This window comes from Oncorhynchus mykiss, chromosome 21 (genome assembly GCF_013265735.2).
Source record: "Oncorhynchus mykiss isolate Arlee chromosome 21, USDA_OmykA_1.1, whole genome shotgun sequence".
NCBI lineage: Eukaryota > Metazoa > Chordata > Actinopteri > Salmoniformes > Salmonidae > Oncorhynchus > Oncorhynchus mykiss.
This window is the reverse complement of record NC_048585.1, coordinates 39,510,326-39,534,276: the sequence shown is the minus strand read 5'-3', so window position 1 is coordinate 39,534,276 and position 23,951 is coordinate 39,510,326. Positions and strand designations below refer to the sequence as shown.

The 23,951-nt window shown below is 44.6% G+C and overlaps 1 protein-coding gene across 1 annotated transcript in view; it reads left to right on the top strand.

Moving 5' to 3' along the window:
• Positions 1-23,951, top strand: part of gal3st4 (galactose-3-O-sulfotransferase 4) — a 52,113-nt gene that overhangs the window by 683 nt on the left and 27,479 nt on the right. The gene's annotated exons all lie outside the window — the stretch shown is intronic.

Genomic DNA, 23,951 nt, shown 5'->3' with positions numbered 1-23,951 from the left:
GTAAACATCACGAAGTCTTGTATAATTGGGTTTTTAGCAATGATAACACTAGTATTTGAGGCTCAGACGCATCACATCAGGTAGTCGATAAACATAGGTGAATCGATCGTTCACTGACTAGGCTACAAGACAATGAGGGACTAATATGGGGCTGTCTGTCCCCTGTTGTTGAACTAGACAGTAGACAGCTTATGGTCAGGGTTTTGGACAATCAGATGGGCTAATCTAGTTTAGGCTGATCCTATGGCTCAGTATATCTAGGTATACGTGTTGTTGTGGTCCCTGGTGAAGGTTCTCAGTAAACTGCTTTAAGTAAGAGCATTTTTGACATGTTTACATTTAGCCTTCTCATGATAGCATAGGATGGTTAGGATACAACTCAGGTCTTCACCTGTGACATTTTCGTTGGACAAGAATGCACACAATATTGTTTTGTTCCTTCCTCCTTGAGTACTGATTTGATTTAGGCCATTTAAAACAAAGCAGCTGTTTTTCACTTGTAAAGTAGGCCTACATGGAACTAAGTTGGAATGTCAGCAATTTCATTGCGATTGATACTTTCTTTATGTTGAACATAACCCTGATTCAATTTGACTCCATCAACCACGTCAAATACTCACCATTTTAGTACTAATGTTATTACTAGTTTATTAAACAGTTATAAACACACTGAATTAGGCTATTTCCGCTAAATATATATATTTAATGCATTTTCAATTATCTCATGTAAGCAATGACATTGGTTGACATTTGCCTGCAGAAAAAAACATCAATATCTTTGCGAAATATCTGACAGCCGTTTGATGTGTTCAATGAGGCATTGTATCATGGGGTTTGAATTATATAATGACCATACTGGGTGGGGGCTTGGACAGTCAAATCAATAGACTGGCCCCGGCTCCGCCTCCACCAGTGGCTCTCAACAGTGCTTTTTAATTTTAAAAAATGTAACCTTTATTTAACTAGGCAAGTCCGTTATGAACCGTTATGAAGAATTGCAACATTTGCCTAGAACTAACACTACAGATAGCAATACTGGGTTATTTGAAAAGCCATAGTCAATCAATCAATAATATAATAATTATTTTAGCAAAAATGTTTATTTTTAATTTACAATCTGTAGAAGCTATGAGAATAGGAAGGTTCAATTCTTTTGTGAAGCATCACAGCACAGTTGAAAAATATATGGCAAATAGAAATCCGAAATGGATGATGTTGAGAGACAGATGGGAGGGGTTGAATGGAGCTGAAGGGTGGGACTAATAACAAGATAAACAATGTAAAGCATATGGGATCTGTAAAATGTATTTAGGTTCGGAACTTTTGTGAAATAGCACAGTTACAAATAGAAATCATCAAACTGGATGGACATCAGAAATAGAGGAAGGACTAAGAACAAACAAGAGAGAACTATTGTAAAGTAGACTGTCTGTAGAATGTGTATAAGATGTATGGATTGAAGGTAGAAGCGGAAGTGTTTATTAGTTTACTTCAATTGGGGGATCGGCGGTAGGGTTTGCGGGAAATAATAATAAAGGTATATTATTTAAAAAGGTATGTATGTCTATATAGGTATGTGTATGTATATATGTGTATATATATGCATGCGTGTATGGATATATATATTTACCCCAAAAATATGGGGGATTGGAAATGATGCAGACAATTACATTGGAAGCAACATTCTTTCCACATTATTAAGCTGATCCACCCTCTAAAAATAAAAAAAAATCCGTTATGAACAAATTCCCTACACCGGCCAAACCCGGATGACGCTGGGCCAATTGTGCGCCGCCCTATGGAACTCCCAATCACGGCCGGTTGTGATACAGCCTGGATTATAGAGATACTAGTTACGGTCATAGACATAGAAATATTTTTTTTTATAGCTAATAGCGATAAATATCTCTAGCTATAGAAATATAACTCCTAGAGACTGTCTGACATGCTATATGGAGGGGTGAACGTTGAGTGATGATACATGAACATAGAGTCAAAATTAATGGTCCCCTTTGGGATACCACTTCAGTCGCTAGCTAGTCTGTTAATCTATCACATGATACTCTCTCTGGCCAATTTATAGACATTGGATAGGACGATACACATTCATTTCTCTGTCAAAGAGTCTCGACAACAACTCCCCTGCTTCCAATAGAGTGTAGCCTACATCTGGTCTGTAGTAGTAAGGATACTGACTGACCCTTCAGTGCTGAGACATGGTTTAGATTAGTGTAAATCACCCCTGCTGCCCCAGGACAAGACTAACACACCTCATTGAACTCATCCAAGGCTTTATGATTAGGTGATTAAGTGTGTTTACAGTTCGAGATGGAACTCTAGAACACTGGTTTGGAATATAATTAGATCTCTCTCTCTCTCTCTCTAGCTCTCTCTCTCTAGCTCTCTCACAGTTTTTCTCTTTCTCTCGGTGGATCTCTCTGCCCTACTGAAAATGTCACAATCTGTTAACCTTCCACCCTGTCCTGTACAGCCTCTTGTACTCTCCTCAGCCTGCGAGCCACACTACAGTACACACACACACACACACACACACACACACACACACACACACACACACACACACACACACAGATAGACAGGCAGACGGGCAGTCAGACAGATGGGCATTCAGGCAGAAACAGGCAGGCAGAAATCTTTTTTTAAAGTTGAAACTTTATAGGACAGTCATTTAATTACATTTAAAAAATAAATAAATAAATAAATATCCATTTAGTCTATTTTAAAGCACTTTTTGGTTTATTTTCTCTTGTAGTAATTTGTATTTTTGCAAATTTGGAGAATGAAACCCCTACTTGCTTGCACACTGTTTCTAGTTACCTTATGGCCATCCCTAACAGATGGAGGGCAATTTGCTGGGAAAACATGGTGGAAGAGTATGGTGGAAGGTATAGTTCTGTCAACTGTGGATGGTGTTGAAACCAGTTCTGGACCAAAGCAGAGCGGTGGAATGACACATTGTCCCAGATGACTGTGTATTGCATCTGGTGCATTTCATTACCTGCTGTGACGATGTGGTTCAATCAGTCCAAAAATGCGAGAATGTGAGGTGTGTTGTAAGGGCCCATTTTGGCATGACGGAGGACAACCCCATGCTGTGAAATGGCAGTACAAAGGGTGATGTTACCCCCACGTTACCCCACGTTGCCCTTAATTATAGCCCTGTGGCCAATGATATTTCTGCCTCTCCTTCTTGCTTTTGTGAGGTTGAACCCTGCCTCATCAATATATATGAATTCATGCAGGATTTCCTCAGCATCCATCTGCAAAACTCCCTGAAATACAGTGAAAGACAAGATTGTGTAGTTCAGGATAAGTCTAGTATACAGTCAATGTAAAAAAAGTCATGTGTGCAGTATGCAACATCACAGTACTAAAGTGAACAATACAAACCTCCACATACTCATGCCGCAGCCGTTTGACCCTCTCTGAATTCCGCTCAAAGGCACTCGATAAAGTTGTTTCATTTCAACCTGATGTATTTTCCGGATGCGTGCCAGTATTGACTGAGAGACCTGATGGACATTATTGAAAATGGCATGGTCACCGATAATGTTGGCTTGTAGTTCTCTGAGCCTGATAGCATTATTGGCCAAAACCATGTTTATTATCTCTCTCTCTTGTTCCTGCTTGAATATGGGCTCCCCTTCTTCCTTGTCGTTCCCGACCCTCAATCCTATGTAGAGAATAATACATGTAACTTACTGTACAATGTCACAGGAAGGGGTATCACAAGTGCTGATATGATGCATACAATAAGCAGCTGATTACTGTAACTGTAGACAGATCTTCTACCTGTTTTCCTGTCGAAAAGTCCTTATGACAGATGCCACTCTATACAGTGCCTTGCGAAAGTATTCGGCCCCCTTGAACTTTGCGACCTTTTGCCACATTTCAGGCTTCAAACATAAAGATATAAAACTGTATTTTTTTTGTGAAGAATCAACAACAAGTGGGACACAATCATGAAGTGGAACGACATTTATTGGATATTTCAAACTTTTTTAACAAATCAAAAACTGAAAAATTGGGCGTGCAAAATTATTCAGCCCCCTTAACCTTTCTGATCTCCCCATCCCGGATCCGGGTTCGTGAATACAGACTCAAGCTCATTACCATAACGCAACGTTAACTATTCATGAAAATCGCAAATGAAATGAAATAAATATGCTAGCTCTCAAGCTTAGCCTTTTGTTAACAACACTGTCATCTCAGATTTTCAAAATATGCTTCTCAACCATTGCAAAACAAGCATTTGTGTAACAGTATTGATGGCTAACGTAGCATTTAGCATTAGCATTCAGCTGGCAACATTTACACAAAAAAACAGAAAAGCATTCAAAAAAATCATTTACCTTTGAAGAACTTCAGATGTTTTCAATGAGGAGACTCTCAGATAGCAAATGTTCAGTTTTTCCTGAAAGATTATTTGTTTAGGACAAATCGCTCCGTTTTCTGCGTCACGTTTAGCTATGAAAAAACCCCTGTATCCAGGATTGTGTAAATCTATCAGCAAGCTCATTAGCATAACACAACGTTAACTATTTATGAAAATCGCAAATGAAATGAAATAAATATGCCATCTCTCAAGCTTAGCCTTTTGTAAACAACACTGTCATCTCAGATTTTCAAAATATGCTTCTCAACCATAGGAAAACAATAATTTGTGTAAAAGTAGCTAGCTAGAGTTAGCATTTCGCGTTAGCATTTAGCGTTAGCATTAGCGTTAGCATCCAGCACGCAACATTAACAAAAACATAAAAGCCTTCAAATAAAATAATTTACCTTTGAAGAACTTCTGATGTTTTCAATGAGGATACTCTCAGTTAGATAGCAGATGCTCAGTTTTTCCAAAAAGATTCCTTGTGTATTAGAAATAGCTCCGTTTTATACATCACATTTGGCTACCAAAAAAAATCCATAAATTCAGTCCTCAAAACGCAAACTTTTTTCCAAATTAACTCCATAATATCGACTGAAAACATGGCAAACGTTGTTTAGAATCAATCATCAAGGTGTTTTTCACATATCTCTTCATTGATACATCGTTCTTGGACACATGCTTTCTCCCCTGAATCAAATGGTAAAGTAGAAGCAGCTGGCAATTGCGCACCGAATTCGACGCAGGACACCAGGCGGACACTTGGAAAATGTAGTCTCTTATGGTCAATCTTCCAATGATATGCCTACAAATACGTCACAATGCTGCTAAGACCTTGGGCGAACGACAGAAAGTGTAGGCTCATTCGTTGCGCAATCACAGCCATATAAGGAGACAATGGAAAACAGAGCTTCAGAAATTCTGCTAATTCCTGGGTGATGCATCATCTTGGTTTCGCCTGTAGAATGAGTTCTGGGGCACTTACAGACAAAATCTTTGCAGATTCTGAAACTTCAGAGTGTTTTCTTTCCAAAACTGTCAAGAATATGCATAGTCGAGCATCTTTTCGTGACAAAATATCGCGCTTAAAACGGGAACGTTTTTTATCCAAAAATGAAATAGCGCCCCTAGAGCTCTAACAGGTTTTTAAGTTAATACTTTGTAGCGCCACCTTTTGCTGCGATTACAGCTGTAAGTCGCTTGGGGTATATCTCTATCAGTTTTGCACATTGAGAGACTGACATTTTTTCCCATTCCTCCTTGCAAAACAGCTCGAGCTCAGTGAGGTTGGATGGAGAGCATTTGTGAACAGCAGTTTTCAGTTCTTTCCACAGATTCTCGATTGGATTCAGGTCTGGACTTTGACTTGGCCATTCTAACACCTGGATATGTTTATTTTTGAACCATGTCCATTTTGCTTTATGTTTTGGATCATTGTCTTGTTGGAAGACAAATCTCCGTCCCAGTCTCAGGTCTTTTGCAGACTCCATCAGGTTTTCTTCCAGAATGGTCCTGTATTTGGCTCCATCCATCTTCCCATCAATTTTAACCATCTTCCCTGTCCCTGCTGAAGAAAAGCAGGCCCAAACCATGATGCTGCCACCACCATGTTTGACAGTGTGGATGGTGTGTTCAGGGTGATGAGCTGTGTTGCTTTTACTCCAAACATAATGTTTTGCATTGTTGCCCAAAAGTTCAATTTTGGTTTCATCTGACCAGAGCACCTTCTTCCACATGTTTGGTGTGTCTCCCAGGTGGCTTGTGGCAAACTTTAAACGACACTTTATATGGATATCTTTAAGAAATGGCTTTCTTCTTGCCACTCTTCCATAATGGCCAGATTTGTGCAATATACGACTGATTGTTGTCCTATGGACAGAGTCTCCCACCTCAGCTGTAGATCTCTGCAGTCCATCCAGAGTGATCATGGGCCTCTTGGCTGCATCTCTGATCAGTCTTCTCCTTGTATGAGCTGAAAGTTTAGAGGGACGGCCAGGTCTTGGTAGATTTGCAGTGGTCTGATACTCCTTCCATTTCAATATTATCGCTTGCACAGTGCTCCTTGGGATGTTTAAAGCTTGGGAAATCTTTTTGTATCCAAATCCGGCTTTAAATTTCTTCACAACAGTATCTCGGACCTGCCTGGTGTGTTCCTTGTTCTTCATGATGCTCTCTGCGCTTTTGACGGACCTCTGAGACTATCACAGTGCAGGTGCATTTATACGGAGACTTGATTACACACAGGTGGATTGTATTTATCATCATTAGTCATTTAGGTCAACATTGGATCATTCAGAGATCCTCACTGAACTTCTGGAGAGAGTTTGCTGCACTGAAAGTAAAGGGGCTGAATAATTTTGCACACCCAATTTTTCAGTTTTTGATTTGTTAAAAAAGTTTGAAATATCCAATAAATGTCGTTCCACTTCATGATTGTGTCCCACTTGTTGTTGATTCTTCACAAAAAAATACAGTTTTATATCTTTATGTTTGAAGCCTGAAATGTGGCAAAAGGTCGCAAAGTTCAAGGGGGCCGAATACTTTCGCAAGGCACTGTATCTGCTAAGATTTGGCTGAACTCTCAGTCCAGCCTCCCTCAGCGTCAATCCGTGGTTCACAACATGGTCCACTAGTGTTGCACAAATGTCATTTGATAAGTTTGGTCCTCTTCTTCTTTGTGCACGTTCTCCTCCTGCTTCAGGTCTTCCTTGACCTCTGGCTCAGCCTCTGCCTCTTCCTCTACCTCCTTCTCCTCCTCTGTGTACTCCTCCTCTCACCCTCACTCTTCTTCTGACTCCTTCCATTTTGGTTGAAGGCAGGTGAACCTACCTGCTGCATTTTTATAGTGCTTAAACCTGATTGGTGTGTCTACAATTTAGCAATCGTGTGTTTGTGCACCTGATGGCTGTGTTTAACAGATTGGCTCATAGGTGTGGTAATTTGACAGTCAGTGCTTTGGAATTTGCAAGGAAGTGACATCATGATATACTTCTGTGTCTGATGTATACAAGTGTGTTCAGTGTTTTGCAAATCACTGTGTGTAATGTTTTGCAAATAGTGTGAAGCTGACAATGTGCTTACAGTTGTGCAAATCTAGCCTTGTGTTTTGCTCCTTGAGTGTAAAGGTTTTGCTAATTGTGGGAAAAGTACATTTTTTGTGTGTAAGCAATCGTAAAAAACTGTAAGCACTCTATATTCATAATTGTGTATTGAAGGTTCAGTACATACCAACATATAGGTTGCCTATGGGTCTATCTGAAATCTTACAACCTGTCAAACAACAGCTCATGACTATCATAAAGACAATCAATCACAGATAGTTTACTAGTTCACTGGTGGGGACCAGGGTAAAGAAAGAAACACTTGAGGCATTCAGATCAGCCTTAGAGATCTGAGTGATCATTATCTCTACCACATGGCACCTTTTCCTCCTCCACAAATGCTTAATTGTGAGGGAGGGAAGGAGGAAAGAAGGGTGGAAGGTCTGGGATGCAAACCAAATGGCACCCTATTCCCTATATATTGCACTATTTTTGACCAGAGCTCAATGGGGCCTGGTCAAAAGTAGTGCACTATAAAGGGAATAGGGTGCCATTTGGGATACAGGACCTGGGCAGCTGGTGTGTTGGGGCTTAGAGCCTAGGGGCCATTCTCTGCCAAGGACCAGCTACAGTTAAACGATTAGTGGCTTTAAAGCTAAATATATCTTCAGCCTCAGGACCTAAGGTCTTCCTTCCCTAAGCCAGACCTGGGTTCGAATAGTATTAGAAAGATAAAATAACTTTATCTGTGCTAAATTGAACTTGAAGGCACAAATGAAACCAATGGAATAGTCCACAAAAATCCTGAATTGCAAACTCCAACCCTGGCAGAGTTGCCATTCCAGGAAAGATTTCAAATACTGTTTGAACCCCTAAGCTTCCACTAGTGCACCCAGTGGAGGGTGGCTAAGACAGTAACTGTAGCGACCATAACTAGGAAGTCACTGTGAGTGACACCTCCGGCTGACACGATTGTGTGAACTAGTTCATAATTTTGAGTTGACGACACACGCATAGACACACACGCAAGAATGTCAACTCTGCCGAGTCATGTTTAAGTCTATCACTCGCTCTGTCTCTACGAGAAGTTCAGGGTCAATGTTAAGGGACCGCAATCAGATTGGTTGGTCATGTGCTTTGGGCTCTTGATGCATTGTTATCCTACAATTTAATTTAGCTCCATTTAGCTACGTCTATTCTATTATATTGTTATCTCCGTTATGAACAAGGGCCTTTCTTATCCACACTATAGGCCTAAGGAATCTGTAACGACGTTCGTCTGTAGGAGGAGAAGCGGACCAAAAAGCAGCGTGGTGGTTGTTCATGTTCTTTAATGGAAAACTGAACGATACATGAAATAACTCAAATCTACAAAACAACAAACGGAACGTGAAAACCTATACAGCCTATCCTGTGACAACAAACACAGTGACAGGAACAATCACCCACAAACACACAGTGAAACCCAGGCTACCTAAGTATGATTCTCAATCAGAGACAACTAATGACACCTGCCTCTGATTGAGAACCATACTAGGCCGAAAACATAGAAATGCCCCAAAACATAGAAAAACAAACAGACTGCCCACCCAACTCACGCCCTGACCATACTAAATAAATACAAAACAACGGAAATAGAGGTCAGAACGTGACAGTACCCCCCCCCCCCCCCCAAAGGTGCGGACTCCGGCCGCAAAACCTTGACCTATAGGGGAGGGTCTGGGTGGGCGTCTGTCCGCGGTGGCGGCTCTGGCGCGGGACGCGGACCCCACTTCACCATTGTCTTAGTCCGCCTTATTGTCCGCCTCCGTGGCTTTCTCACCATGACCACCCCTCTCAATGACCCCACTGGACAGAGGGGCTGCTTGGGACAGAGGGGCAGCTCGAGACAGAGGTGAAGCAGCAGCTCGGGACAGAGGGACAACTGCTCGGGACAGAGGGACGATAGCAGCTCGGGGCAGAGGGGCAGCTGCTCGGGACAGAGGGGCGGCAGCTGCTCGGGACAGAGGGGCGGCAGCTGCTCGGGACAGAGGGGCAGCTGCTCGGGCGGCCCCTGGCTGACTGGCGGCACTGGCGGCCCCTGGCTGACTGGCGGCCCCTGGCTGACTGGCGGCACTGGCGGCCCCTGGCTGACTGGCGGCACTGGCGGCCCCTGGCTGACTGGCGGCACTGGCGGCCCCTGGCTGACTGGCGGCACTGGCGGCCCCTGGCTGACTGGCGGCACTGGCGGCCCCTGGCTGACGGGCGGCACTGGCGGCTCCTGGCAGACGGGCGGCACTGGCGGCGCTGGGCAGACGGGCGGCACTGGCGGCCCCTGGCTGACTGGCGGCACTGGCGGCCCCTGGCTGACTGGCGGCACTGGCGGCCCCTGGCTGACTGGCGGCACTGGCGGCCCCTGGCTGACTGGCGGCACTGGCGGCGCTGGGCAGACGGGCGGCACTGGCGGCGCTGGGCAGACGGACGGCGCTGGCGGCGCTGGGCAGACGGGAGGCTCAGCTGGCGCTGGGCAGACGGGAAGCTCAGCTGGCGCTGGGCAGACGGGAAGCTCAGCTGGCGCTGGGCAGACGGGAAGCTCAGCTGGCGCTGGGCAGACGGGAAGCTCCGGCAGCGCTGGACTAAGTAGCTCTCGTAGCGCCGAACAGGCGGGAGACTCCGGCAGCGCTGGACAGGAGGAAGGCTCTGGTAGCGCCGGAGAGGCGGGAGACTCCGGCAGCGCTGGAGAGGAGGGAGCCCCTGTAAGGATGGGCCGGAGAGACAGCCTGGTACGGGGGGCTGCCACCGGAGGGCTGGTGCGTGGAGGTGGTGACGGATAGACCGGTCCGTGAAGGCGTACTGGAGATCTTGAGAGCAGGGCTGGCACCAACCGCCCTGGCTGGATCTTCACCCTAGCCCGGCAGATGTGGGGAGCTGGGATGTAGCGCACTGGGCTAAGCACGCGTACTGGGGACACCGTGCGAACAACTGCATAACACGGTGCCTGACCAGCACCACGCCCGCCACAGTTAGCACTGCTAGGAGCACTGTAGTGCTGAGATGGCACAGGACGTGCAAGGCTAGGGAGATGCACAGGAGGCCTGGTGCTTGAGGCTGGCACAGTCTTCACCAGACCCCTCGCACGCACCTCAGGATGAGTATGGAGAGCTGACCCCGGTGCCATTAAATCCCTGACACGCTCCGTCGGGCGAATGTCGTGCCTCATGCACCAAACCAGCAAGTCCCTCATATCACTCTCCTCCAATTTCCCCATTAACTCCTTCACAGTCTCTGCTTCGCTCACCTCCAACACCAGCTCTGGTTCTGAGCTCCTCCTTGGCTCCTCACGATAAACGGGGGGAGTTGGCTCAGGTCTGACTCCTGACTCTGCCACACTCCCCCTGTGCCCCCCCCCCCAAGACATTTTTGGGGGTGACTCTCGGGCTTCCGTCCGCGCCGCCGTGCTTGCTTCGCCAACCTCATTCTCCTGTAACCTTCCGCGCACTGTTCCATCGAATCCCAGGCGGGCTCCGGCACTCTCCCTGGGTCGACCGCCCACCTGTCTATCTCCTCCCAAGTTGTGTAGTCCAGATTCTGCTGCTGCTGCTGTTGCTCCTCCTGCTGCTGCCTTTGCTGCTGCTGCTGTTGCTCCTGCTGCACCAGTCGCTTCTCCTGCTGCTGCTGTTGCTGCAGCCTCTGTTTACCACGCCGCTTGGTCCTTGGTGGGTGGGTGATTCTGTAACGACGTTCGTCTGTAGGAGGAGAAGCGGACCAAAAAGCAGCGTGGTGGTTGTTCATGTTCTTTAATGGAAAACTGAACGATACATGAAATAACTCAAATCTACAAAACAACAAACGGAACGTGAAAACCTATACAGCCTATCCTGTGACAACAAACACAGTGACAGGAACAATCACCCACAAACACACAGTGAAACCCAGGCTACCTAAGTATGATTCTCAATCAGAGACAACTAATGACACCTGCCTCTGATTGAGAACCATACTAGGCCGAAAACATAGAAATGCCCCAAAACATAGAAAAACAAACATAGACTGCCCACCCAACTCACGCCCTGACCATACCAAACAAATACAAAACAACGGAAATAGAGGTCAGAACGTGACAGAATCATAAGGACAAACGTCTCCAAATTAACCCTATAGTACTATAATGCCTCCAAATGAACCCTATAGTACTATACTGTCTACAAATTAATCCTACCTACACTAGCCTGTCTGACTGGCATGCCAATGGGTCACTTGAGGAAATAGGTTAATGCAATGTATGCTTTTGAATGGAGGTAATGTGTTCATGTTTACCATCCATTCTAGGGTTAAAAAAATTATGCGAAATTCCCACCTTTTCTGGAAATTGAAGGATTGGAAGATTTCTGGAATGTCTTCTTATTCCCTCCTGATTCCCGGAACCTCCTGATTCCAGGAATTTTCCAACCAGGATTTCTGTCTGGGAACAGGCCTTACCCAAGAAAAAACTATGAATTTGATTCTGATAGCTCGATTACTTTACTTAAATAATCTCGCTCTTAGCAAAAACCTGCATACTAAGATGCTTTCCTTCTAGTAACTGAGACCGTAACGTTATGACTATAACTACTGTTCCCTGAAGGAGGGAAACGAGGTACAACATAGTAGGGTGTCGCACTCTCGCAAATTAAATGTCCCATGTTCCTGTAGGAACATAAGCACTGACAAGGAACCAGTCCTTTATCTTGGCACCAGAGCTCAAACGCTTGCCACTTTATACACCTACAGCCCCCCCGCCCTTGCAGACTGAATAGTAGTAGCAATAACGTTCGGAGTGTTGTAACATTTAATGGGTTACAGAGTTAATGTTTACAGTTAATTAATTGAGCTGTGTCTAAAGACATTTTCTTTACAGTTAATTACAAATGTAATTGTATTAGAACGTGTGATGGCGATTGAGAGAACAACATACATATTTCTGTTGTATTGGTTGGTATTGGATTACACTATTGACTGCAAGTACCAGAATGCCTTGCAACAGGTAGTAGAAAAAAAAGGTGACAAGTGATTATCCTGACTTTCGCTAGCAACTTTGTTTTATTGTTTTGCAGAATCTAAAGTTGTTAAATGTAACGTGAACATTTATTATTACTAAAATAAGCTTTCATTTCACAACTCGACGTCCCGAGTCTTTACTTTGAAGATAGTTATTCTATACGGAGGTAACCCTCTAGCCATCAGATTGGCCCTCTCAGGGGCCAGGCCCGCGCCTCAGCCGGCTCGTCATGCTCCCATGCCCTCATGCGGCTCGTCGGGCTCCCACGCCCTCATGCGGCTCGTCAGGCTCCCACGCCTCAGCCGGCTCGTTGGGCTCCCACGCCTCCGGCGGTTCGTCGAGGATGGCTTGTTGTCAGGCTAAAAAAGCCTCACATTTGCCCCAATCAATGGCCACCAATTTTTCAACCCAGGTCAGCCTGTTGCGTGCTTTGGTGTGTGTGTGTATTCCCAAACAAGGCCCAGTTACACTCTGAGGGAGCTGATGTTGGTGGGATCTGAAGGATGATGGAGGCAACAGGGGAGAGAGCCTCAGATCCACAAAGTCCCTTCCACCTGGTGGCTGATGAGATATGTTGGCACGACTGCCATATTGCATCTCCATTCCAAAGCCCTCACGAGACACGGTAGTGATGCCAGCATTCTTGGGGTCCAACATGTATGCTGGGCTTTAGGCAGAAGTCTTCACGCTTTTTGATGAGGAACTGCAGTTTCCTCTGCTTGGAGCAACAGTGAAATGGGCAGAGCAGTACGGATTTCTTCTCTTTCATCTGCAAGCAGAGTCTGAACATCAGACAGGATGGCATTGTCTCCCTCAATCTGTGCAATGGCTGCTGCTATAGGTTTCAGGAGTTTCAGGCTGCTTATCACTCTCTCCCAAAATACATCATCCAGGAGGATCCTCTTGATGGGGCGGTCAATATCGGCAGACTGTGATATGGCCATTTCTTGGAGAGATTCCTTCCCCTCCAGCAGACTGTCAAACATGATGACATCACCACCTTGACGGGTGTTGCTGGGCAGCTTCAATGTGGTGCTCTTATTCTTCTCACTCTGCTTGGTGAGGTAGATTGCTGCTATAACTTGATGACCCTTCACATTCCTAACCATTTCCTTGGTTCTCTTGTAGAGTGTATCCATTGTTTTCAGTGCCATGATGTCCTTGAGGAGCAGATTCAATGCATGAGCAACACAGTCAATGGGTGTGATGTGAGGGTAGGACTCCTCCACTTTAGACTAAGCAGCCTTCATGTTCGCAGCATTGTCTGTCACCAGTGCAAATCCCTTCTGTGGTCCAAGGTCATTGATGACTGCCTTCAGCTCATCTGCATTGAAGAGACGTTGTGGTGTGTCTGTTGTCCCTTGTGTCTGTGCTCTTGTAGAATACTGGTTGAGGGGTGGAGATGATGTAGTTAATTATTCCTTGCCCATGAATATTCGGCCACCCATCAGAGATGATTGCAATACAGTTTGCTTTCTCTATGATTTGCTTGACCTTAACTTGAACTCTGTTGAACTCTGCATCCAGCAAATTAGTAGATTAAGCTGAAGGGGTGTATGCTGGGCGAAGAACATTCAGAAATCTCTTCCAATACACATTGCCTGTGAGCATCAGAGGTGAACAAGTTGCATACACAGCTCGAGAAAGACATTCATCTGCATTTCTCTGACTACATTCCTTCACTGAGTCAAAAAAAATCCTAACTCCAGGAGGACCATGAGCTGTTGCAATCGATAAGGTGTCTGATTCATCATTTTCACCTCGAATTGAAGTAGAAGGACTTTTGTCAGAGGTTGCTTGTTGTGAGCGCTGAGGGGACTTGGCCAGATGATTCTGCATCTTTGTTGCATTCTTCACATTTGATTTGGCACAGTATTTGCAAATGTATACCACTTTTCCTTCTACATTAGCTGCAGTGAAATGTCTCCACACATCAGATAGTGCCCGTGGCATTTTCCTGTAAAGATTAGAAGATCATGAGTAAAAAAACAACAAATACAATTCCATGTACAGATAAATAGTTAATCAGTTAGATTAAACAACTCCTTTGTAAGATAAATGTTTTAAAATGAAACATGTATGGAAACAGGTGAATTAGCACTCCTCAGTTAGCAGGCTCAAGCAAGCTAAAACCCACATGGTAGCAAAAACGAACAAGCAGAAATTGTTAACAAGTATGAAATGATTTAAACACACTTTGCTGTAGGCTACTATTTACTAGTTAACAAAAAATTATGTATGTCATATAAAATATCTTCACCCCACCCAGTATTGTAATTAAAAATAACCAGAAAGCATGTCTTGGCTCAGACAGTGTAGTAGTGTTGGCTCAATAGCATCTCATTAGTGTGCAAGATCTTGAGAATCAGCTGTACATGTGATGGAAGAGTGCACTGCATATGTGATGGAAGAATGTACTGTGCATGCAGAGGGTTGCAATTCCATTGAATTGGGGATAGTTGAACTGAAATATACCTCAAGACCTAGAATTGCCTGATGTGTATCCCACAAAAAAGGTCCACTCTTATGAGCTAACTTTTTTGATGAATTTAAGCAAAATTCCCAAAATTGACCAAAATGAACTTCCCATGGAAACTTTCCGGAAAAATTCTGGAAATTTACCTGCAAGTTTCCGACCCTTCGCAACCCTAGTTACACCAGATACTGACTGGTTTTCGGATCCACACCCCTACTTTTTTAAGGTATGTGTGATGAACAGATGCATATCTGTATTCCCAGTCATGTGAAATCTATAGATTAGGGCCTAATGAATTAATTTCAGTTGACTGATATCCTTATATGAATTGTAACTCAGTACAATCATAGAAATTGTTGCATGTTGCGTTTATATATTTTTTCAGTGTATTATCTTTTGAATTGAATTGACTTACTGTGTGAGGTGAAGAAAAAAGGACTGAGAAGCCCAGCTGGGCACTTTCTTACATTTGACATTTGCGAGAAACAGTCCAGGTACTTCTATGCGTGCTCAGGTGCGAGTGCTCCGTCAACATTAACAGGACAGAGAAATCAGACACATGGCGTGAGAAAAACCAAAACTTGTTTCTCACAAGCGAAGCAGTTTGTGAACTCTGCAAACTATGTTTCCACTCCGAATGAGAATGGTAAATTACTGTAATTAATAAATGAATCAACAGAAATTAAAGTAACTAAATGACAGGGATTAATGGTAAATGTCGTGTTTTACAAACGGTAGGCTACCACATGGGTATTCATAAAAGTGCAAGGCCGACACTGTATAGCCTAGGCTACTATTCTACTTTGCGGGTATAGGAGGGCGGCTATTTTTTTTGTCTTGCCTAGTGCAGGACCGGGCCTGATCAGCTTTAAATAGTCTATGAATTATGAAAAGATTCCATATACAATTATACATGCCAGCTTGGAGAAGATTGGCACATTGTCCATTGATACAACATTAGTGCATTATAGGCCTCAGTGCCAAAACAACCTTGTCGACTGCTGTTGAATAATTAATGACATATCCAACCTTTTTTAAAAGAAGACCAATTTATTGATTTACTAGCAAGCAATGAAAACCTGCATTGTATAAAAGAAAGTCCACACATCAAAGATATGTTTTACTGAAGTGCCATAGCCTATAGCGCTCTACACTCCCTGACATCTAGCGGATTCATGATTGTGGGAAGTAGAGGTGCTGCGAGTGCTGTAGCACCCCCTGAAAAAATGTGAAAAAAAAATACTACTTCCATCGGCTATGAGCGGATTAGCTGCTATAGCAACAAAAGACAGTTGGAAAGTAGAAAGTAGTTTAATATACAGACAAAGTTAGCAAAACAATTGCTTTTAATCATTAGTAAACAATCCCGCTATTAGGTCTAGTTTATCTATATGAAAATAAAGTTAATAAAAAAAAATGTAAATCCTAGAATTAATGTAGGCCTATTTAAACGGTTTTGACGGTTATTTCAATTTCATGACGGTCTTCATCCATAACCGTCAGTTACATGATTACTCAGTTACCGTCACAGCCCTACCTTCCGTGAGACTGTATAGCCTGGGTGAACCCCGGGCCGTTATGGACACGGGGGCTCCGGCAATGGCTGACGTCGCACCCCATTTGGTTGTAACCAAACGTAGGGGCACTGACGTCACAGTAATGCTTTTGTGGCGGGCGGCGCACCGGTCGCTCAGACCCGCACTAAGTCCCCTCGCTCTGGGGGTTACCCGATCCAAGTGCTCGGAGGCTGCTTCCTCATCGGAAGTGCCCGCAGGATGCTTTCTCCCTTCAACTCTAGGAATTGGAAATAGGAATGGGATTGCCATAATGCCAGGGGAAAGCTAGTAAGCTTAATTTGATGGACGTTGTGCATGCTAGCCGACGTTAGCCATGATGAGGTAGTACGGTCCGTTTAGATCAAGAGAAAAATTGTGGTGTAGATATAGGGGTCGGACGAACAGTAGATGAGTCCCCCCCCATTTTTCCCCTACATTTTAAAACGCACTTCCTGCAATTATACACAGTTTAACATGAATTATGACTCTCTGGGGGGGGGGGGGGGGGTATTTTGAAAACAATGCTGTTTTATAGCTCATCTCATGCTATTCTTTTCATTTTTCCATGAGGATGATTTTTTTCCCAGTTTTAAAGCAACTTTTCTGCTACTCTACACATTTTGCCATGAGGCTGAGAGAAAATGTTGCAGTTTTTAAGTAACTGTCCAGTGAAAATCTCATATTCTATTAACTCTATGACTCATCTTATAAAAACATGTTAAAACCCTCAAACTTGTATCTCAAATGCTTCCCTTTTCCTCATAAAGGATGGCCAATCAGCGGTCTACTCGCATGAATATTTTTAATGACCCGGTATACGCCCACACCGTTCTGTTGTTGGGAAACACCCACACCATTCCAACACAGACAAGCTGCTTTTTAACATACTTAATTAAACATTTTTGGATGAAAATATTCAAAGAAATCTATTTCATAGAAATCTGGAAACACTGCACAGTTTCTTCAAAGGTCGACATTGGGAAAAAAATGCTAAATGAATGGCTTTAAACTGTATAACTTATCAATGGACCATCATAGGTCGTTTAATGCTTAACCCCAAAAATGGATGAATAAGATATTTGTTACTGATCTCTACAGCTTCCATCCAAAAACAAATCCTGTGAAATGACGTCAACACATACTGGAGGAGTTACTGGCTAGCTACAAGTGGCTAGCTTAGCTAACAAACTAGCCAAGGCGGTCTGGGCGCATGACCAGAATGAAACCTCAATGAACCACCAAAGGCACACCACATTTCTGTTTGAAAATGGAGAAAGAGGAGGAGTTGGACCGTTTTTGTTCCAAAAGTTGACCGTTAAAGCACATTTCCTGCAATTTTGCCATTGTGTTCATATGCTCTCTGGGGGGCTCCCAAGCGACGTAACGCTAGCTACGTATACTAAACAAGAGAGCTACCCAAGCAATTCCACCGTTAGGAAGCCGGAATAGCTAGCAATTGCTAGCTCGACTCTGAGAGTTAGCCAACCTGGCTAGCATGCTATGCAGCACTTGGTAGCTAGCATGGTCTAAAAAGTCTACGTAGGACCGGATCACTGAGGTGGGACCCGGAACCTTCTGGGAAGAGGCAAGCACAGGCGTTGGGGGGATACCCACAGAACCTGGTCGGGCTCTCTCTTTGATTAGCCTCCCGTAACCAGCGACAGAGAGCACAGGAGCCGGGAGACATTCAACCCAACCAAAGTCCAAACGCATCTCCGCGTCCCACAACTCAAACTCGCTGAGGTACGGGCAACCGGGAGAGGAAGTTACTATCGGAAACACCAAGCTCCCTAGATAATGCTACCCTATAATCAATAGAACCTGCGCCACGGACTAGTAGGGGAACAGTGCCCACAGTCCCCTAGCCTCGCACATTAACCGATATGAGCGAGGGCAGCTTTATCATGCACCAAGCCGAGACATACTGGACAAGAAATGTTAGCATCTTTTAATTCATTCGGACATGGTCGCGAACCCCAACCAGACTTGTTAGCCTTTGTCATTTCGGGCGAGTTAGACAATCTTACTTCTTGCTATAGCCAAGACAATTAATCCGAAGAATAACTAATTGTTTGTGATTAAGAAAGGTATGAGAACCATACAAACATCAGCACACAACGTCCAGGGGGTGAGCACGCTCTACCACTAAGGGACAGTTTAGTTGGTTCAAAATTCAAAAGGCACTGAGCTAACTTTGTTGCAGGTGCATGCATGTTATGTTGTAAATGTCAATGCCACCACTTCAGATTACTCTGACTTTTTTGTTGTTGCATATACTCAATGATTTATGAAAACTTACTTGATAGGTCGACGTCCTCATTGTGGTTTTATGTGTTTAATACGTTATGTACACACTTTATTATAATACTTATGAATTGCACATTGTTATATTTACACTTACACTTGCTTATTTTCCCTCGACTCCAATCCCTTTCGTAGCATTGGACGGATGTGGGTGGAGCAATGTCTACATACGGGGTGCATATTATAAACACTCACAAAATCTTTTGTCGAAGTTGTTGAGGCCGATACATGAAGCTTAATAAAGAGCAGTGATACTATCAAGAGCAGTGTGCGGGTTTCTTCTTTTTTCACAGTTTAGTTGGTGCAACGTTAGACAGTCTCGTGTTCCAATTGTTTGTTTTAGTAGAGTGAATCCTTCTTGATCATGTGTGCAGCAGTGAGTGCATACTTGCATGTGGCTGTGTACACATTGCTGACAGCACCCGTATACAATTACTGAACAGCAGCAGTAGGAAATAAGAGCCGTGGTCAGTTCCCCCAATGATTGAAATGCATCCTATTGAAGATAACCTTTTGGATAGCCTTGCTGTCCATCTCATTCGCACTGAAATGCATCCTCAACTCCGCAATACTCTCAGTACAACAAGGGCCTGTTCAGCATGGTGCAATCTCTGCAGAATATCCAGATAGCAATGTATTGTATAGAACAGGGGCCATATCCACAAAGCCTCAGTGTAGAAAATTGCCCAGCTAGCACATAACGTTCTAAGAACCATATGTTTCTTAGTGCTTGGTGAGATTGTGGTTGTCCTATGGTTATTCTTCATGCAACCTTCCCACAACTTTCTGGGAATGGTGCAGGATAGTTGCTTGGCTTTGGAACATTCTCAGAACTTGACAGAAACTATATTTTCTTGGTATTTCATTAGTTCAACAGAATGTTACCAAAAGTAAAAAAATGGTTACATTTCATTAACATTTTGGTAATGTTCTAGGAACATTCTCTAGGTGGTTTGACATTGGGAATATTCTCAAATAGTTCTGTTGGAAGGTGAACCTTCACCCCATTCTGAGGTCCTGAGTGCTCTGGAGCAGGTTTTCATCAATGATCTCTCTGTATTTTGCTCCGTTCATCTTTGCCTCGATCCTGACGAGTATCCCAGTGTCTGGCGCTGGAAAACGTCCCCACAGCATGATGCTGCCACCACCATGCTTAACCTTAGGGATGGTGCCAGGTTTCCTCCAGACAGGACGCTTGTCATTCAGGCCAATGAGTTCAATCTGGGTTTCATCAGACCAGAGAATCTTGTTTCCCATGGTCTGAGAGTCTTTTGGTGCCTTTGGGCAATCTCTAAGCGGGCTATCATTTGCCTTTTACTGAGGAGTGGCTTCCATCTAGCCTCTACCATAAAGGTCTGATTGGTGGAGTGCTGCAGAGATGGTTGTCCTTCTGGAAGGTTCTCCCATCTCCACAGAGGAACTCTAGAGCCCGGTCAGAGTGACCGTCAAGTTCTTGGTCACCTCCTTGACCAAGGCCCTTCTCCCCTGATTGTTTAGTTTGGCCGCGTGGCCAGCTCTAGGAATAGTCTTGGTGGTTCCAAACTATTTCCATTTAAGAATGATGGAGGCCACTGTGTTCTTGGGGACCTTCAATGCTGCATAATTGTAATGGTACCCTTCCCCGGATCTGTGCCTCGACACAATCCTGTCTTGTCGCTCTAAGGACTATTCCTTCGACCTCATAGCTTGGTTTTTTTCTTTGACATGCATTGTCAACTGTGGGACCTTATATAGACAGGTGTGTGAGCCTTTCCAAATCATGTCCCATCAATTAAATTTACCACAGGTGGATTCCAATCAAGTGGTGGAAACAGCTCAAGGATGATCAATGGAAACAGGACGCACCTGAGCTCAATTTTGATTCGCATAGAAAAAAAAGGTTACAAATACTTGCAGTACCAGTGAAAAGTTTGGACACACCTACTAATTCAAGGGTTTTTCTTTATTTTTACTATGTTCTACATTGTAAGACATCAAAACTATGAAGTAACACATATGGAATCATGTAGTAACCAAAAAAGTGTTAAACAAATCAAAATATATTTCAATTTTGAGATTCTTCAAAGTAGCCACCCTTTGCTTTGATGACAAGTGTGCCTTGAATTCTAAATAAATCACAGACAGTGTCACCAGCAAAGCACCCCCACACCATCACACCTCCTCCTCCATGCTTCACAGTGGGAACAACACATGCAGAGATAATCCATTCACCTACTCTGCGTCTCACAAAGACACGGTAGTTGAAACAAAAAATGTCAAATTTGGACACGTCTAATAATTTCCACCGGTCTAATATCCATTGCTCGTGTTTCTTGGCAGAAGCAAATCTCTTCTTCTTATTGGTGTCCTTCGACCGTCAAGGCCTGATTCACGCAGTCTCCTCTGAACAGTTGATGTTGAGATGTGTCTGTTACTTGAACTCTGTGAAGCATTTATTTGGGCTGCAATTTCTGAAGTTGGTAACTCTAATGAACTTATCCTCTGCAGCAGAGGTAACGCTGGGTCTTCCTTTCATCTCTCATGAGAGCCAGTTTCATCATAGTGCTTGATGGTTTTTCTGACTGCACTTGAAGGAACTCAAAGTTCTTGACATTGTCCTGATTGAATGACCTTCATGTCTTAAAGTAATGATGGACTGCGCCGACTGAGATGGCCGCCTCGCGTTCCTAGGAAACTATGCAGTTTTTTGTTTTTTTACGTGTTATTTCTTACATTAGTACCCCAGGTCATCTTAGGTTTCATTACATACAGTCGAGAAGAACTACTGAATATAAGATCAGCATCAACTCACCATCAGTACGACCAAGAATATGTTTTTCGCGACGCGGATCCTGTGTTCTGCCTTACAAACAGGACAACGGAGTGGATCCTATGCAGCGACCCAAAAAAAACGACTCCGAAAGAGAGGGAAACGAGGCGGTCTTCTGGTCAGACTCCGGAGACGGGCACAGCGCGCACCACTCCCTAGCATTCTTCTTGCCAATGTCCAGTCTCTTGACAACAAGGTTGATGAAATCCGAGCAAGGGTAGCATTCCAGAGGGACATCAGAGACTGTAACGTTCTTTGCTTCACGGAAACGTGGCTTACTGGAGAGACGCTATCCGAAGCGGTGCAGCCAACAGGTTTCTCCACGCATCGCGCAGACAGGAAAAAACATCTTTCTGGTAAAAAGAGGGGCGGGGGCGTATGCCTTATGACTAACGTGACATGGTGCGACGAAAGAAACATACAGGAACTCAAATCCTTCTGTTCACCTGATTTAGAATTCCTCACAATCAAATGTAGACCGCATTATCTACCAAGAGAATTCTCTTCGATTATAATCACAGCCGTATATATCCCCCCCCAAGCAGACACATCGATGGCTCTGAACGAACTTTATTTAACTCTCTGCAAACTGGAAACAATTTATCCGGAGGCTGCATTCATTGTAGCTGGGGATTTTAACAAGGCTAATCTGAAAACAAGACTCCCCAAATTTTATCAGCATATCGATTGCGCAACCAGGGGAGGAAAGACCTTGGACCATTGTTACTCTAACTTCCGCAACGCATATAAGGCCCTGCCCCGCCCCCCTTTCGGAAAAGCTGACCACGACTCCATTTTGTTGATCCCTGCCTACAGACAGAAACTAAAACAAGAGGCTCCCACGCTGAGGTCTGTCCAACGCTGGTCCGACCAAGCTGACTCCACACTCCAAGACTGCTTCCATCACGTGGACTGGGAGATGTTTCATATTGCGTCAGATAACAACATTGACGAATACGCTGATTCGGTGTGCGAGTTCATTAGAACGTGCGTTGAAGATGTCGTTCCCATAGCAACGATTAAAACATTCCCTAACCAGAAACCGTGGATTGATGGCAGCATTCGTGTGAAACTGAAAGCGCGAACCACTGCTTTTAATCAGGGCAAGGTGTCTGGTAACATGACCGAATACAAACAGTGCAGCTATTCCCTCCGCAAGGCTATCAAACAAGCTAAGCGCCAGTACAGAGACAAAGTAGAATCTCAATTCAACGGCTCAGACACAAGAGGCATGTGGCAGGGTCTACAGTCAATCACGGACTACAGGAAGAAACCCAGCCCAGTCACGGACCAGGATGTCTTGCTCCCAGGCAGACTAAATAACTTTTTTGCCCGCTTTGAGGACAATACAGTGCCACTGACACGGCCTGCAACGAAAACATGCGGTCTCTCCTTCACTGCAGCCGAGGTGAGTAAGACATTTAAACGTGTTAACCCTCGCAAGGCTGCAGGCCCAGATGGCATCCCCAGCCGCGCCCTCAGAGCATGCGCAGACCAGCTGGCCGGTGTGTTTACGGACATATTCAATCAATCCCTATACCAGTCTGCTGTTCCCACATGCTTCAAGAGGGCCACCATTGTTCCTGTTCCCAAGAAAGCTAAGGTAACTGAGCTAAATGACTACCGCCCCGTAGCACTCACATCCGTCATCATGAAGTGCTTTGAGAGACTAGTCAAGGACCATATCACCTCCACCCTACCTGACACCCTAGACCCACTCCAATTTGCTTACCGCCCAAATAGGTCCACAGACGATGCAATCTCAACCACACTGCACACTGCCCTAACCCATCTGGACAAGAGGAATACCTATGTGAAAATGCTGTTCATCGACTACAGCTCGGCATTCAACACCATAGTACCCTCCAAGCTCGTCATCAAGCTCGAGACCCTGGGTCTCGACCCCGCCCTGTGCAACTGGGTACTGGACTTCCTGACGGGCCGCCCCCAGGTGGTGAGGGTAGGCAACAACATCTCCTCCCCGCTGATCCTCAACACTGGGGCCCCACAAGGTTGCGTTCTGAGCCCTCTCCTGTACTCCCTGTTCACCCACGACTGCGGGGCCACGCACGCCTCCAACTCAATCATCAAGTTTGCGGACGACACAACAGTGGTAGGCTTGATTACCAACAACGATGAGACGGCCTACAGGGAGGAGGTGAGGGCCCTCGGAGTGTGGTGTCAGGAAAACAACCTCACACTCAACGTCAACAAAACTAAGGAGATGATTGTGGACTTCAGGAAACAGCAGAGGGAACACCCCCCTATCCACATCGATGGAACAGTAGTGGAGAGGGTAGCAAGTTTTAAGTTCCTCGGCATACACATCACAGACAAACTGAATTGGTC